Source organism: Elaeis guineensis, chromosome 11 (assembly GCF_000442705.2).
Source record: "Elaeis guineensis isolate ETL-2024a chromosome 11, EG11, whole genome shotgun sequence".
Classification (NCBI taxonomy): Eukaryota; Viridiplantae; Streptophyta; class Magnoliopsida; order Arecales; family Arecaceae; genus Elaeis; species Elaeis guineensis.
The window spans coordinates 110,245,333-110,263,556 of record NC_026003.2 but is presented as its reverse complement, the minus strand read 5'-3'; the positions used below and the strand labels follow the sequence as shown (position 1 = coordinate 110,263,556).

At 44.6% G+C, this 18,224-nt stretch overlaps 1 long non-coding RNA gene and 1 pseudogene across 1 annotated transcript; one reads left to right on the top strand and one right to left on the bottom strand.

The window, feature by feature from the left end:
- The first annotated feature begins 514 nt into the window (after positions 1-514).
- On the top strand, positions 515-3,373 carry LOC105054214 (uncharacterized). Its single transcript, XR_833571.3, has 3 exons — positions 515-648; positions 2,607-2,701; positions 2,786-3,373. It is a non-coding gene; the product is annotated as an uncharacterized lncRNA (long non-coding RNA).
- Positions 3,374-8,836: 5,463 nt separating this feature from the next.
- Positions 8,837-9,688, bottom strand: LOC105054369 (uncharacterized; annotated as a pseudogene).
- Between the last annotated feature and the right edge of the window lie 8,536 nt (positions 9,689-18,224).

Below are 18,224 nucleotides of genomic sequence, written 5' to 3'. Positions count from 1 at the left end.
AAAAGCCCATGGATAATACATTTGAGTATCCAAACATTTGGCTTGTCGCTGATTCAATTGTTATCCTTATATTTATTTTTGATCAGCATATCAATAAGATGAGTTAGCTCAATTCGTACTTTTTTCACGATCTCAGACCACTCTGGGATGGGCATGCTTCAATCCTGATACGTGTTGAAAATTATGATCTTTCTTTAATCAATGGGCTATAGTTATTGTTATTGTTGGCCAGTAGATCTCACAATTTATCAATAAAATAAAATATCAAATAGATCATAAATTATAATATATAAATATAATTTTTTATAAAAATTTTTGATTATTAATTTTGTAAAAAATATTAAATCAATTTTAAAACAATCCATATCTAAGCTTCCTGGATAATTTTACCGCGGGATCCAGGTACAAGTGATGCATATTTACCAGATATATATTTATTGAATATCCGATATATATTTTGAATATAAAATATTATATTTGTTTAGATTCTCCAAGTGGCACCCAGAAGTTCCGGGGCTCTCCGTCTCCTCCACCGGAAACGCCAACCCCCAAAAATTTATGGCGGCCCCGTTCTGTTTTCTCTTCTCTTGGTTAACGATTTCGCGCAGCAACCTTGTCCTCTCCTTCGAATATATAAAACCACCTCAGGTATTTGCCCTTCTCTCGCTTGTCCTTTGGATTCTTTTTTATTTGTTTTCATGTTTGTTTGGTAGATTGTCCTTGGTATTTTGGATGTTTTCTATGGTTTTTTCCCAAATTCTGCTCTCATCTATCATCTGCCGGCTATTGGAGCCTCATGCTACGATTATGATTTCTTATGATTATTACGAACATGGGCACAGGCCATAATGTTAGCTATATGTGAATGTGAATCCTATGGCCTCTTTTCTTTCCTTGGTTTTATACTTCTTTTTCTTGCGTCTTTGCTTCAATTTCCACTTCTTTGCAGAGCATAAGCTTATAACGTAGCAAAAGTTTCGTGGAATGTATGGGAAACGTTTGAGATAAATAAAAATCAGAAGTTGGAGGCAGATTAATGAATATAGTACGAATAATTCTTAAGATAGCAGCGATATTCAAACGTACGTTGCATTTCATGTGGCAACAAATAATTTTTGTGTTATTGATGATGCGTGAATCGGTAACCGCTGCCATCAGAATTTGGTTTGGAAGTTTTTTTTTTTTTTTTTTGAAAAAAAAATGAGTCTTTACTGAGTTCATTAATTGAAAACCACTACGACACTAAGTTATTCTCATAGGCACTTTTTTTATTGAGATATTAGTTTAGATTATATGATTGGGATGATCCAAAATTTAAGAAAATAAGGATTCATTGATATGATAAAGGTGAGACACGTTGATGTAATTTGTATGCAGATGTGATTGAGAGTTCACATTTATATTTGATGTAAACTAAGTTTTTTTTTTTTTTTTTTAAGTATAGAAAAAGATAATTATAGCTACCAAGAGAAGGATTTTGTATATAGTTAAACATTGTTCTAGTCGATTAAGCCAAAAATGATATGTCTATCCCACAAAAGTGAAAATGCCTTGTAGAAATAATCGGTCCATCAATATATAAATTCATATGAATGAGTCAAAGATATGGATGGAAGTTGTGAGAAAGAATATGGAAATTGTTGGAATTTTAATGCATGTCAAATGAGGATTCAAGAACTGACCCAAATAGCTGGGACAAGATGTGGTGGGTAAGGTTATGGTTGCATGGATTGAATCTCATAAATTCTGGGTCTAGCCTTTTTTTTCAGGTTAGTCGTTAGTCTAACAACACTTTTTGGCCAATGCAACAATTCCAGGTGGTAAGATGAGGTGTTTGGACTGTTAGAATTCCAAGATGTGAGCTGTCTTGCTGATTCATCAAATCTCAAATAACTTTTTACCTATGAAGGATATAGAATTAAGAAACCATATAATCTGTATGTTAATATGGGTTAAGAAATGTGAATTTTGTATTTGGACTTGAATTTCTTCCCTAACTTAATGGTCAGACATATTTCTGATTCATACTAGAAGGCAACAGATGCAGATGTCAAAGATGGCAAATGACCTTCTAATTAAATGTTTTATTAAATGTAATGTATCATGCATAAGAGAAGGAAAATCTCATAATAGATGGAACTAGATTTTTGCCATATAACTTGCTGACAAGCTGTACTGTATGGGTGATACAGTAATGTCTAAACAATCCTTGCATTGCCATTTGCTGCAAGTATCAGGTCTAAATAGCAATCCATTGTCTTCTCATCTGCCCCATTTTCATTTAACAGTGGCTTTTTGAATAAGTATTTTCCTTAATATTCTTTTTCTTAGCAATTCCCACCCAAACTTTGTGCTGGATGATTCTTTTTCCTATTTACTTGCACCAGACTTGTGCCAATTAAATATCAGCAAAGCTTGTTACATGACCTACTACTTGGTCTTGTATTGCTTCCTTGCATGGTTTGATGTTTCCATTGTTTTTTCTTCTACTGAAGTAGAATCTTTAATTAAATATTTGGTTTGCTATCTGCCAGATGGTGTCTGTTGTTTTCAAACTATTATTATGTAATAGGAATGCTTATTCAGCAACTAAAACTTCTTCACAGGTGACCTTTAAACGGCTAAACCTAAATGAGGGGAGCCACCACATTACCTGCAAAAAATATTCTCAATAGAATCTATCCAATGGGAGGGACATGGAGTAAGTCGTCCTTGTCTCCTGCTTGTTTTACATTTCAGTATGCTCGATTTCTCTCCCTTGACTAAAGGGTTGCTATATAAACAGGACTCATGACAGTTTCAACCCCGAGTAGGCAGGAAAAGAATGAGCCAGGGGAAGCAGGTGAAATAACAAACAATCATGTTGAACCAGTGGTTACCTTCAGCAAGCCACCTTTACCACCTGTTCTTGGCCCTTTGGTTGCTCTCTCATTACTGGAAATGTCAAGCAATGATGGAGAAGAAAGTTAACAAAAGTTTTGAATGGCATTTGTATAGTGAACTTTAAAATGTTTTGCAGTACCCTGAGCACGTATCTTAGCCTTTGAGCCACATACATCCGAACATTGGTGTGGTGTGCCACCAGTGGAAGGATCAAGGGCTCTACCAACATCTTGTAGATCTAAATAACAAAATAACCAGTACATCAGGCTTTTGCAGGAAACCTACAGCTCAAGTAGTGGGCATGTGTTATTATAATCTGTGAGCTGTGTTTTAGCGGTGTGTCAATCTGTTGGTAATATAAGTGAAAGGACATTCTCTTAGCCAGTGCAAAAAATTGTCAAATAGTGAAATGATGATCTCTTACATTTCCTGAATTGTCTGTAAACAAACCTCCATCAGTATATTGTAGTCAACGTTGCTCTCTTGTCAGCATATTTCAGCAATTATTTGTGTTTTTCTACTGAATAATGTAAGATGTGAATTAAAATAACCATGTATGGAACTTAAGAATTAGCCTTTTCTCCTTCTTGTTTTTTCATTGAGAAATGAGCTGAGGCTCAAAAGTATTCATTGAGACCCTGAGCATGTAAACTACTATCTGATTTCATAGGCTTGCCAGCTCTGATGTCCTGGTTTCAATGGTGACTCACCAAAGACAAGCTGCCTTGCAATACATGTGAGCATGTCAAACATTGGATGAAAAAAGATTGTGCTTGCTGGGATCATAAAACTCAAGTGCCCGTTGCTCATTGTGGAGGCATAAATGAGTATTGTGGCTACCTGATAAGCACCTTTTCGTCTTCCCACGAGCATTTATTAGTTGCTGCAGCCTTTGGTGAAGAATATGAGTTGACCATGCCAATCTGCAACATTGTGATATTATAATACAATGTTATACTTTTCGTTCTTTAAAGAACTGGTGGGTCGTCTGCATGCAAAGCGCAGATGTTAGAATTGTTTAGTGCATATCTGTTGAGCACACAAATTGAAGAGAGAACAGGGAGTTTGGATGGTCGAGAGTATGTGACGTTTCCTTCTGATGGTTAGAAATACGGCATATGCTCAAAACTGGAGTTATCTGAAATGAACACTGATTTGATTCAGGCGCTTGTCATTGATACATGAATAGAATTCTCGAGCTACATCAGAAAGAGAGGAAAGTGTAGAATTCTTCTCAGAACGAGGCAAAGCTGGCCATGTTGAACTTGGAGCATGGTTTGGACGGAATGTCCGCCGTCCTCTTGAGGTATGTTACTGTTTTTTTGTTTTGATGATGGAATCATCTGTTTAGTGGATGTCTGATCAAGATATCATTTCTCAAGATCTTCTTGATACTGCATGATGCAACATAAAGAAAAAAAAAAAAATCAAAATACGTGGACCAGTCATAAAAGGATTCGCTTTCACAGAACAAGCAAACTTCTCTATGAAAAAAATTTTATAAGAGGAGATTTCAACTTCAACCTTCGTACACTTAATTTCTCCCTCACATGAAGTTTTCTTCACAAAAATTCTCTCTCTTGGAAGACCTCTCTGAACCTCTGAAACGACCGCTGTCCGCTGTTCAAGAGCCATGCTCCTTCTCTCCCAGCGTACGGCTCTCTCTCTTCTCTCGAGTTCTGATATTCACGCCGCACGTCCACAGGCCTCACGGGTTTTCTGTGAGAAAAATCAAGCCACAACCACCCTTCTCTGTTCACGCATAGGCCTTTTAAAGGTCTTAAATACAAATTAGATCATGATTAGGAGTTCTAAACCTATCCAAATAACTCCCAAGCTGTTGGATCAAGATCGCAAGCCACCCACGTCCTCCGATCGCATGTCGGTCCGCGAAATAGTACCGTGGACCGTGCGAAATATGTGAAAAATGCCCATACGGTCCACGGTGGATCGGGGTACAGGCCCCAGGCACAGCGCTTGGGCTGGCCCACACGCGCGGTCCTGGGCCATACTCGCACCGGGCGCCTGGGCCCTGGCCGCGCACCTCGCGCCCTGTGCCGAGCCGCACCCTGCGCGCTTGGCCCGCACACTGTCGTGCGCTTGGCGGAGTCCCACCTCCTACGGCAGCACCACCGCCGGGCGCCGGCTATCCTCCATCCCTCAAATTTCGTGCAAGCTTCAAAAGTATGTATCTCGCCATTCGGACTCCGTTTGAGGTGATCTTGATCTCGTTGGACTCCATTTTTCATCGCGAACTTCGCTGTGGGCTCAATATGGATTGAATCTCGAGACGTCAAATCCTAACAATCTCCATCTCGACTCGACATTTGACCTCCTCCTAACTCCGAGAGCTTCTGGATCTTCTTGTCCCCATGTCCTGAGGCAATCGCCTGCTGATCATGGATGGGCAAACATGAGAGTTAAGCCAGGCCGCTCGATCCCATCTCGGTCATATGCTGTACTCCTCCTGACTTGAGACCTATTCGGAGCATCATCCTGCGATAATAGAAATCTCACCTTGCGACGTCGCCTCTCGTCCTCCCAAGTCTCCTGTCTCGTGCCCGATCCATCTACACTTGGAGCTCTATCTCACTCTGGGCTCCACCTGGCTCCCGAAGCTTCACCTCGCACTGGACTCTCCGTCAGGTAATAATGTCCTCTGCTCCCCTTCTTCTCCTCTAGCACAATCCTATCGCCTCGTAGCACCCTTAGGATTCCTCCACCAGCTACCGTCCTGTAGCCTCTCGAATCCAGTCTGCTAGGTGAGATAAGATTCTGTCTGAAATTGGATATGTATCGGACCTGCCCCAATCTCCTCACTGCACCATCATGTGTCTTCCAGCTGACTATTCCAATGCCTTTGATCGCACAGCTCGATCCATCCAGCAGATATACATTACCCTCACTATTCTCTAAGGAGTCAAACTGCTCTTCTCTGCAACATACATGATAGAGGCATGCAGAATCTAATATCCACTACTGGAAAGAAGTAAATACCTCATCAGATATCTCCAGGATATCTCCATCTGAATCGCTGTCGGCCATCACTAAAGCAGTCACCGTCCGATTTTTGAGTTGAGGGTAATCTCTAGCTAGATGCCCCAACTCCTCACACCGGTAATACCTGACATTGCTCAAGTCCCTCCTGGACTTGGACCACCTTCGTTACGATCTCCTGTCGCTCCGTCTACCACCTCCTGCTTCTTCAGAAGCCACCAAAGCTGAGCTACCGCCACCTGAGCTCAAAACCGGATTCTTCCTCTTGAGAACCTCGTTCTGGAGTATCGTCGCGGTGACCTCATCCATCTTGATAGTGCTCTTCTCCGCTAAAAGAGCAGTCATCAAGGACTCGTACGGAGGGAAAAACGACGCTAGCAAAACCAGTGCCCTAATCTTCTCTTCAACATTCTCACCAACACTGAGGAGGTCGGTGATGATCTTTTGGAAGTGGCTTAGATGCTCCTGCATGCTCTATCCCTCAGCCATCCGCAGCTGGTAAAACTGCATTCAGAGAAAAAAAGTGTTGGTGAGAGACTTCGTCATGTACAACTCTTCGAGCTTCGACCACAGCACCGTCGGGGAAGTTTTGCTCAGTATATAGATCACCACCTCATCTGCTAGGTACATACGGATGGTACTTACCACCTGCATCTGTAATCATTTTCAATCCCGCACCTCTATGATGGTTGGCTTTTCTTCGCACAAGAGAGTATCGATCAACCCCTATTGGATGAGCACGTCCTTCACCCTTGCCTGCCACAAGAAAAAATTACTCTTCCCATTAAACTTGTTGATCTCTATATTGATTGATCCTGTCTTCTCCATCTTCAGTCTTGCTCACTATCGCTGCAATTTGCATCCTTGTACCACCTCGTTCTGATACCACTTGTTGGGTGGATGTCTGACCATGACACCACCTCCCAAGATCTTTTCGGTACTGTACGATGAAGCAGGAAGAAAGAAGAAACAAAATAAAAAATAATCAAAATACGTGGATCAGCCACAAAATGGCTTGCCTCCATGGGACATGCAACTTCACTATAAAAAAAAAATTTACAAGAAGAGATCTCACCCTCAACCCTCAACCCTCATACACCCAATTTCTCCCTCACAAGAAGTTCTCCCTCACAAAAGCTCTTTCTCTTGGAAGACCCCTTTGAACTCCTGAAGCGATCGTTGTCCGCTGTCTAAGAGCCCTACTCCTCTCCTAGCGTACGGCTCTCTCTCTTCTCTCGGGTTTTGATCTTCGTGCCGCACGCCCACAGGTCTCACGGGTTTTCCGTGAGAAAAATCAAACCACAACCACCATTCTCTGTTCACGCACAGGCCTTTTAAAAGCCTTAAACACAAATTAGATCATGATTATGAGTCCTAAATCTATCCAAATAACTCTCAAGCCGTTGGATTAAGACAGCAAGTCACCCATGCCCTCTGATCGCACGTTGATCTATGAAATAGTATCGTGGACCGCATGAAATGCATGAAAAATACCCATGCAGTCCACGCACTGGGCTGTGGACCACCCGGTCCATGGTGGACTAGGGTACAGGCCCCAAGCGCAGCGCTTAGGCCTGGGCCGGCCTGGGCGCACGGGCCTGGGCCTCGCCCGCATCGGATGCCTGGGCCCGGACCGCACGCCCGCGTCGGGCCGCACCCTGCGCGTCTGGCCCATGCACTGCCACACACTGGGCGGCATCCCGCCTACTGCGGCCACGCCGCCGCCGCTCTGCCGGCCCACCGCCGGCCGCCGACAATCTTCCATCGCCTCGAGTTTCGTGCAAGCTTCAAAAGTACGTATTTCGGCCATCCAGACTCTATTTGAGGTGATCTTGGTATCGTTGGATTCAATTTTTCATCGCGAATTTCGCTGTAGGTTCAATATGGACCGAATCTCGAGATGTTAAATTCTAACACCATCTCTCTAGTTTAAGAGCAATCGAGGTGCAGCACAGGGTGGTTGAAAGGAACTGCTATAAATATTTTTATAAAGTGTTACATGAAGCGGAGGTTGGATGGAAAGGAGAAGGCATTCTGCAGTGAATGTTGGATGATATGAAAATTTGGTGCAGAAACATTTGGTTGATTGCTGAGTGCCTGATGAATTGTCAGGAAGGGAAATATAAAAGGAGAGGTAGGGCACAGAGCAAAGGATAAAGACATCTCTAGGCTAATGGAATTTAGGATTACTTAAGAAAGAAGGCAGAATTTTTGTACTGTTGTAAGAACATCTGTTAAGCCACTCGGGGAAGGTTTGGCGGTGTAACGGCCAGTACGGTTGGTAGCTTCCATACGATAAACCGGAGGTTGCCCTGCAGTAATATTTGGCAGATTTAATGCATATGGTTTATCCAAGTTGAGAAGCATTTAATGTGTTGGTTGTGATATCAATTGTTAATACGTTTGAAGTATATTCAATAAAATGTACCAAATTTTATCATTTGTAAATATGACGTATTTGTTTCTTTCTCTATTTTGAAATTGGCAGGATAAAATTTAGTATTCTATGGATCTCTTGGAAGAGACATCTATGATGAAATTGGAACACCAAAGAGGGGATTAGCATGCTCTGTTATATATGGAGAGACGTTTTTAGTAATAAGCCTATCATGAAGACATGTTCCAATAGGCAGCTGTTGCTCTTTACACCTCATCTCCAAGGGTTTACCTTTGGGGAGGTTCAAGTTTTATATCCCGGATATTGTTTTATATCCCAGATATTGCTTAGAAACAACAAAACTGTTCCTGCATCAGTAATAAGTCAATCATAAGGACAGGTTCTAACAGAAAGCGATTTCCTGTTGCATCTCACCCTTAAAAGGCCAAGGGCTTGCCCTTTAAGAGGTCCAAATATGAAAACATAGGTACCGCTCTTGAAATCATTATAGAGATGGGCAAACAGATTCAATATCAAGGGCAGCTCATTAACAAACAAAAAGCACACTGAAGACATATATATACAAGTTTACCAGATCATGCAGTTAGAAAACATTATAGAGATTGACTTTGTCATGCAAATTATTCCCTCCCAACATCTATTTATGATGGTTGCAGCTCTCTGACCAGAAATTGAATCCTTGGGCAAATTTTCTGCTATCTGCAGTGATGAGACAGCCTGTGCTGCTATGAACCCTGCTGAGATATCTGCTCCTTGGCCCCTATTTTCGTGATAAGGTAATTGCAAATCTTTTACATGCACTGCAGGTGACAGTGACCGTCCACTCCCCAAGTAACTCCATGTGCACCAAGGGCTATAGGAAGCAGATAACCATCCCAGTCCTTCTGCAGAATAATTTGCAATGCTCTGATATCCAAAGAAAAGGCCAGAGTTGCTGGAATGGTCCAAAGAATTGAATCTCTTGCTGTTCTTCAGCATGACCTGACATGATTCATCTGCATCTTCCCCCAGAAGGACATGAAGAGCAACAGCTTCTGCTATTGCAGCACCTTCCTCATCTAGCCGTTCCTGTTCTTCTTTCTTCTTTTGTTTCTTCTTCTCCAGTTCAGACCGAATGGCTGCCGAAGTTGCGAGTGCTTTCTCTAAGCGCCTTGTTTTCTTCTCAGCTTGCTTCAAGCGATCAAGTTCATCTTTCGCCTGCTTCTTCTTCTCCTTCCTCAGAACTTGGGGTGCTCCACCACGTGATACTTTCTCCATGACTTTCAATCTCTTTACCTAGTGATTCAGCTTATTGTCTTCAAAAAGAATATATTCTATAACAAGAAAACAAATCCAAATACACTTGTTCTTTGTATATTTCTAAGCTCTTCTTACACTAATAAAACTATATGGTGTATGCTATCATAGACCTATACCATCAGCTCAAGAATATTCATCTTCGAACATGCATCCAGACAGACACACAACAAAATGATGCATCTTATGCTTACCCTAGCTTCAGGCCATGGAGCCACCCATAATAAGTGGATCACACTAAGTTCAGAATATGATATCTGCAAAAAGCTCACACCGTTTGATCGAGCAGCTCCAGGGAAACTTGCTGCAAATAAAGAAATGAATTAAAAGAAAAACATTGTCAAGGTCTTCTGTGCACATAAACTCTGCAACTTGGATTACAATTAAGAGGAGTTAAAAATTACACAGAAAGGTCTCTTCTATCACCACAACTAATATTCAATCCCAATGGGATATAAGAACATGAAAGAATTCCTCTATACTAAGGAGTTATTCAGGTTTAGAATGCTCTGACCCACAATTTGACCTACTTATCTTAAAGCTTGTTCTCCAAGTTAATCTGTTGCAAATATTAGAATGTAATCCCAGTTTCCCGATTTTCTTAATTGTTTTCTGTTGGAAACTTATTTTATTAATTTCTGTTGCGTTTGGCTGCTCTGGGAGCCTCTTCAGTGGTCTGAAGAGCCCCTCCGTCATAAGCAATTTAATTAACGATTATGAAAGAATCCCAACATTATGAAATCCTTAGATTGGAAGGAAATTTTCCTTGGGAAAGTGGGTTCATACAACGATGCTTGTGAAAAGCTTCTGCCTTCCTGTGAAAACTTTAGCATGGGCAAACAATATCAAGTGTCTTCAAAATCCAATATGTCAACCACCTCTGCAAAGGGAAATTTTGCATATGAAGGCATGTCAACTAAGAAATATGACCAAGACTATATTAAAAAGCATAATTAAGGCCTTTCGGTGATTGGATCTATGAAATTTACACATACTGGAAATTAGCTCATCTGTTCATCAAAACTTTATATTATTTAGATTATGAGAATGGACAAAATTGGAAAAAATATATAAATCTCTCATTCGGTAAGAATTCCACACAAACTCAAATATTGGCCAGCCTATGTGACATCTCTATCTTTCCTTTTCTTTCCCCCTTTTCTCCTGAGAACAATGGTGGGAGCACCAACAATTAGAATTACATATGTCAAACTCTTGGGTAACACTTTCAAAGGTTCAAATCAAAAACCTCCTCCCAAGTGGCTGAGGGATGCAACTGCTAGGTTATAACAAGTTTGCAAATGACATCTTTTTTCGTCATTTATCTCAAAACTACTCTATGACAACCATTCCTCATCTTAATCTTCTCTCTACCCTAACCGCCTTAAATTCCATGATTTTCTCCATCTCTTCTCCCCTTTCCATGCCACCCTCCTCTTCTCACTCATAAGCATACCTCCTCCCAGTTACATGTTCATGCTTCTCTCTTCTCCCCATTTTTTTCTGAGAATACTTATTTTATGTTCCTGCAAAATAAATCGCTTTACTATCACACTATTAGTTTCTTGTTTCTTTGCTTTCCCCAAAAGAAATTCTTATTGCTTTTTACCCAAAAAAAATATAGTTTCATTTGTTAAAATATTACTCCCTTCTTTAGTTAGAGTTGTTCTTTTTATACATATATAATTATTTTCTATAAACTTTACCCTCCATTTTTAAGGTTTTTGAAAGTGTCAACACTTTTAGACATGATAGGATATGGCATGATACAATTGGATCTCCAATTTGAAGTGTTTGCAGAGGGCTTTTATGCATGCAGGAGATTCTTGGTTTCAAGTAACGCACAATTGAAATGAAGTGTTATCACATTTTAACATAAATTTATGATGACTAATTATCATTTGAAGTATTTTAACACATCCTAAGTAAGCTTACATGCATCTAAGGAATAACTTAAAGACAACTTGCAACTCATTATTGTTCTAATGTTTTCTTTATTAGCCAGCATATCTTCCTCTCTCCTTTCCTTTTTAGTTTCTCTTTCAAATGTTTTCTCTCTTTACTTTCTCCATTCCTTCATTCATTAATTTTTTCAGTCAACGTGTTGCTTAGTGTTGTGTCATGTTCAAGTACCAAAAGTCTTGGCAATAAAAGTTATTGAAAAGTGAAATGGTCATATAAAGCAGCCTTTACCCTCCCAAAAATTTCACTGGGCAAACTTGATAATTAATTCAAGATTCAAGGTTGTTAAGGATGCACCAGGCACAACTCAATGCCCACTTAGCTCAAGGAAAGGTAACTGCCAATTACACTCAAAAAGCACGCCTTACATATGCCTCAGGTGCTGAGGCACAAAATTTATGACTATGGTGTTATGTACATGTGCTTGTGGATTGCTAAGAGTGTTGGGCACGCACATTGTATGCTATGATGCATGTGTGTGAGTGGAGCTAAAATTATTTAGGCGCTTGCATCAGTTGTATGTCTTTGTTTGTGTGTTTCATTTGCTTTGGTCACACACACAGTATACATATACATCCATATACAGAAGCAAAGAGCCAATGGTTCATAACCTACATAAGGGGTCTGTTTAACCTGCATAAATTCCTCTTGTTTTTATTCCCTTTTTCTATCAGTTTAACTAGATATCAATCAAACACCCAACTATGAGTGGCTCCAAGCTATGCAATATAATAATCCTATGATAATTCTTTTCATTTCTAAGACTATAGTTGCAACTTGGATGCCTCAACTAATGTACTAATATTGTTTTGATAAAATTTCCATTATTACTTCTAATCTATTATAACTGTTGATTACATTCGCCCTTGTACATAGGCATGCGCACTTACATTTTTAGTAGTATACACAAATACACAAACATGTGTAGCACAAAGACATACACACACGTGTGTACACATATATGGGTGTCTATACTTGCTACTTATCTGCTTGATCAGCACAATCAAGTAGCCCTCCTTTACCATTTACCACGCAAATTTCTTTTAGCCAACTAGTCCAGCCAAGCCTTAATGCAAGATATTGCAATGCGAAGCTATGAGAAGAAGTCACTGTCTACTTATTGGTTAATGGAATAGACTAAGAACTATGTAGGACATAAAAGCAACTATCTTCTTTTCTCTGCAACTCATAACCTCCACCACAAGCATATATCAAGCTCGATTAGGATGACTTTATCTATCATGCTGTATCAATTGCTGATATCTCCCAATTTTGGTGGTTTGTGAAGAAAGGTTGCATGTATGGTTCCTCACTAGTTGCAGCTAGGATCAGAATTGCTCTCAAATCATGATTTTGATTGTTTCTAGTGGGACTCAACATGGCATTCTCCTTTCCTACATCACATATTTCAAGGATCTAAATGCATTCTTCATCAATTCACGCTCTCATTATGCCACATGCATTTGCAAGAATAGAAACTGCATCATGTGCCTTGGGAGGAGATCATTACTTGGTGAGCAAGATCTCCTCTGCCGGCAACAACTTTGGATGAATCACAGCATGCCTTCCCAACCTTGTTGCCATAAACGCAAATTACTGCCACGCCATCCATTTGAATACCGTCTTTCTAGTAGTTAGAGCATGCCCCACGACACCTTCCGTTCCTAGTATGGTGGATACTTAAAAACCATCAAATATGTTCAATAGAAGAAACCCTAGCTTTTATTTTGTTTATTGAGAACTTATTTCATGCACCCAATCCCTAATTTAGATCCTGAAACCCTTATTCAACCTCTACAAACTAACCTAAGCTCCGTGGGGTCAAATTGCTAGAAATCCTAATTCTATCTGTTGGTGCAAAAATTCGTTTGCGCCGGAGAAGCTGGAGTCGCGGTCGCCTCGGGATCTGCAAAAGAAGTCTAAACCGGAGGTGGGGTTGCTCCGGCAAGACCCTCCGACGCTCAAGTCAGTTCTCTGCCTCTACAAGAATGGAGTGCTCGAATGAAAATTTTAGCAGAGTTTCTAGGTAAAAAACGAGAGCTTAGAGAATAACGTATCTGGGATCCTTTTTATAGCGGAGGGAGCAACAGACTGATAGTGATGTTTGTAACCGTCTGACAGTGGGCTGCCCATGGTCAGGAGGAGTTTATCATGAAGAGTAATGAGGTGGAGTCGTGGCTGTCATCATGGCTCGCCACGTGGAATCAGTTGCGGGGAGTGGAGCGGCGTCCGTTGTCGCGACTCGCCAGGGAGTGGTGAACCGCACAGGATCCACCGCAGGGAATGGAGCAGAATCGTGGCCGTTAGTACGGTCTGCCAAGAAGTAATGGAGCTGCATAGGTCCACCACAGGGAGTGGAGCAGAACCGTGGCATTATTGTGGCCTGCCAGGGAGCAATGGAGCTGCGTAGGGTTCGCGCAGGGAGTGGAGCAGAACCGTGGCCATTATTGTGGCCTGCCAGGGGGTCCAGACTTGTCGGCCGAAATTCGGTTGGAGTCGGTAGCCAGAGTCGGAAGCGAAGTCCGGCACCTGTAGGAGCTCGGCAAGGTCTTCCTGCAGTCGAAGTAGAAGGCGAAATCCGACTCCCGTAGGAGTCCGGACGGAGTTTACCTGTAAGTGAAGTCGCGGGCGGAGCTCGGCTCCCGTAGGAGCCCGGGCGAAGCCTTCCCGCAGTCGGGGCCGAGGACGGAGCCCGACTCCCATGGGAGTCTGGGCGAAACCTTCCAGCAGTTGAGGTTGGGGACGAAGTCCGGCTCCCGTAGGAATCCGGATGGAGTCTTCCCGTAGCTGAAACTGGGGACGGAGCTCGGCTCCCATAGGAGTCCGATCGAAGTCCACCTGCAATCGAGGTCAGGGACGAAGTCCGGCTCCCGTAGAGTCCGGATGGAGTTTACCTGTAAGTGAAGTCGCGGGCGGAGCTCGGCTCCCGTAGGAGTCTGGGTGAAGCCTTCCAGCAGTTGAGGTTGGGGACGAAGTCCGGCTCCCATAGGAATCCGGACGGAGCTTCCCATAGCCGGAGCTGGGGACGGAGGCCGGCTCCCATAGGAGTCCGGTCGAAGTCCACCTGCAACCAAGGTCAGGGACGAAGTCCGGCTCCCGTAGGAGTCCGGACGGTGTTTACCTGCAAGTGAAGTCGCGGGTGGAGCTCGGCTCCCGTAGGAGTCCGGGTGAAGCCTTCCAGCAGTTGAGGTTGGGGACGAAGTCCGGCTCCCGTAGGAATCCAGACGGAGTCTTCCCGTAGTCGGAGCTGGGGACGGAGGCCGGCTCCCATAGGAGTCCGGTCGAAGTCCACCTGTAATCAAGGTCAGAGACGAAGTCCGGCTCCCATAGGAGTCGGACGGTGTTTACCTGCAAGTGAAGTCGCGGGCGGAGCTCGGCTCCCGTAGGAGTCGGATGGAGCCTTCCAGCAGTTGAGGTTGGGGACGAAGTTCGGCTCCCGTAGGAGTCCGGACGGAGTCTGCCTGTGGCTGGAGTCGGAGACGAGATCTGGCTCCCGTAGGAGTCCGGTCGAAGTCCACCTGCAATCAAGGTCAGGGACAAAGCCCGGCTCCCGTAGGAGTCCGGACGAAGCCTACCTGCAGCTAGAGTCGAAGAAGAGATCTGGCTCCCGTAGGAGTCCGGACGAAGTCTGCCTGTGGCTGGAGTCGGAGACAAGATCTGGCTCCTGTAGGAGTCTGGACGTCGCGAAGAATCCGGTCGGTGCTGGCGGAGTCCTGCTCGTCGACAAAACTTGGGAGTGTGGCGGAGGCTCGGTCGTTGGGAGGTTTGAAGAGACGTTGCCGGAGGTCGAAAGTCAGTTGGATCCCCGGAGGATCACTCCCATCACGAACTTCGACTGGGGATATTTTATATCCAACACCAGTCTCCCTACTTTCGAGTTCAAATTTCGAATGAAGAAGTACAGAAAGATTGTCACAGTCGAAGTTCTTCCCTCGACGTCTGTGCGCGATTGTCCTCAGATATGTTGGTATTTAATGCGCGCATGCTGGAGCCTTTTTCCGATTAGGCGACCCGAAGAGTCCTTTCAGAACTCTCACCGGGACGTGATCCCAAGCGTCGTGCCATGAAAGTTTGCTAACGATCAACCCTAAGTCACGATGAGTGGGACACGCGGGACACGTGGTGGGCACTGGTTGGCCTAGGGATACCTGCCACCATAACTGCGCCAGGCCCCGTTGCCTATTTAAGCCCCCACCTTTCCTCCAGGGGCTTCACGACATCCTTCTTTCGTCTGAGAGCTTAGCCACTCAGCCACTCCATCGGTGCCCCTTCCGACTCCGAGCGTCTTTCGCGTCGGTCTTTGCCATCTCCGCCGGTTTTTCGCCGCTTCCGATCCCCCGAGTCTCTCCAAGGGGTTCCCCTGTCGGGGCCTTCACCCCGGAGGCCAATCTCAAGATGATGTCACAGACTAAGAAGAGTGCAAGGAGGAGAACAGCAGTCTACGAGTTCTCCGATTGTCAAGCCGCCGCTGAGGGTTCCCGCCGCTTTAACTGGGGCTTAAGAGAGAATTCCTTCAACAACATGGGTTTAATAACGGGGACAACCGGTGAAGACGTTTCGCTCGAGAACTTCGGAATAGCCGAACGGGGTGACACCAGTCAAGGGGGCAGAGCCTTCGTCACAAGCCGTGGTGGGATCCTTGATGCCGTCAGGGCCGAGGGACCAGAAGCGGTCGGCACCGACGGCGGGACAGCAGAACTTGTTGTGGGGATGGTGGAAGTAGCGCATGCCAATCTTACCGGAACACCCAGGACGGTGGTTGTCATGGAGCACATGGCGGTGGTGCATGTCTTCGGCGCCACCACTGCCTCCGGGGTAATTCCGGTTCTTCTTGAAATAGGTCGTTGTCGCCGCTGCCGTTGCCCTTGCTGCCCCCTGGAATCTATCCCATCCTTTTCCCCCTAGGATTGGGATTTCGGAGGTGGAGCGGAACGAGGCGGGGGGCGAGAGCCGAGAGGCTTGTCACACGTGCTGGAAAATACTGCTGGGAAGGATAGAACCGGGAAGAGAAGTCTACAGCTCGAAGTAGCCTCCGGCGTATCCCTTTCGAGTCTTGTAACGTACATCAAGAAATGAGAAAGAGATTTTGTTACTTCGTTTGCGCTTTGTGCTGAATTGTTGTCTGCCGAACTTTCTTTCTTTACCATTGTTGTGGTTGTATTTCCTTCTCTTTACTTCTCTTCTTCTTTCTCTCTTTTCTCTCTTTTTTTTTTTTTTTGACGTCGTCCATAGGTTGCCAGTAGTGGTCACGTCGGCTCGCCTTTCAGTTGTCCTTCTCCTTCAACTAATGGCTCTGTAATGTATATTGGATGAATAATATGAGAAGAGAAATTTCTGCTACCTCTTATACTCACGTGTTGAATTGTCGCTTGCCGAGTTTCTTTTCGGCCTTCATGTCATTCGGAGATACCCGATTGCCATCGTATCGATCCGTCCTTTTCATCCATGGCCGTAGATTTGTCTGGGGCCGCTCGGGTTTGGTGCCCCCCATTAGGGCTCGGGCTCGAAGGTCTGATCTTTCGTCACCCCGAGGAAGTCTCATCTCAGACTCGTGCTGAGAGCTTCCTTGAGAGCTGGGGTCCTTGATAAGAACCCCAATCCTTACTGAGACGGGGTTCTCTGTGTCTTCGATGCTGTTTGTTTTTCATTCGTCACTGACGTGGTCCATTGCCTTCTTTTTTAGCCCCTCCTCCCTTTTTCTTTTTCGTTTGAAATTTTTCCTCCGCTCTTGGTGGGGCTACGGGAGTTCGGCTCCCGTAAGTGAAGTCCGGACGGAGTTTACCTGCGATTGAAGTCAGAGGCAAAATCTGGCTCCCAGACGAAACTTACCAGCAGTCAAAGTTGGGGATGAGGTTTCGGCTCCCGTAAGAGTCCGGACGGAGTCTTCCCGTAGCCGGAGCTGGGGACGGAGGCCGGCTCCCATAGGAGTTCGGTCGAAGTCCACCTGCAATCAAGGTCAGGGATGAAGTCCGGCTCCCGTAGGAGTCCGGACGGAGTTCACCTGTAAGTGAAGTCGCAGGCGGAGCTCGGCTCTCGTAGGAGTCCGGGTGAAGCCTTCCCGCAGTAGAGGTTGGAGGCAGAGTCCGGCCCCCGTGGGAGTCCGGACGGAGTTTACCGGTGGCCAAAGCCGGGGATGAAGTTCGGCTCCCGTAGGAGTCCGGACGGAGTCTTATTGCGAAGGGGCCGCTGGGGAAGGTCCCCCCTTTTTCTCTTCTGATCTTGAACGACCAGACTTTAATTGATACCGGGACGAGGTCCTTTCCCTATTTCTGTCGTAACAGGTTTCAGCTCTGGTTAGGATGAGGTCCTCCTCTTGTCTCTAATGCGGCCGTAGGCGTACATATGGGCGTTGCTGGGCCCTTCCCCTCTTCTGGTCTAAAGAGAATCGGGTCTTCGACTTTGCTCGAGTTAGGGCGAGGTTCTCCTCCTGTCCCTAACAGGGCTGTGGGGGTGCATATGGATGTTGCAGGACCTCTCCCCCCTCCGGTCTAGAGAACCGGGCCTTCGACTTTGCTCGAGTTAGGGCGAGGTTCTCCTCCTGTCCCTAACAGGGCTGTGGGGGCGCATATGGGCATTGCAGGGCCTCTCCCCCCATCCGGTCTAAAGAGAACCGGACCTTCGACTTTGCTCAAGTTAGGGCGAGGTTCTCCTCCTGTCCCTAACAGGACTGTGGGGACGCATATGGGCG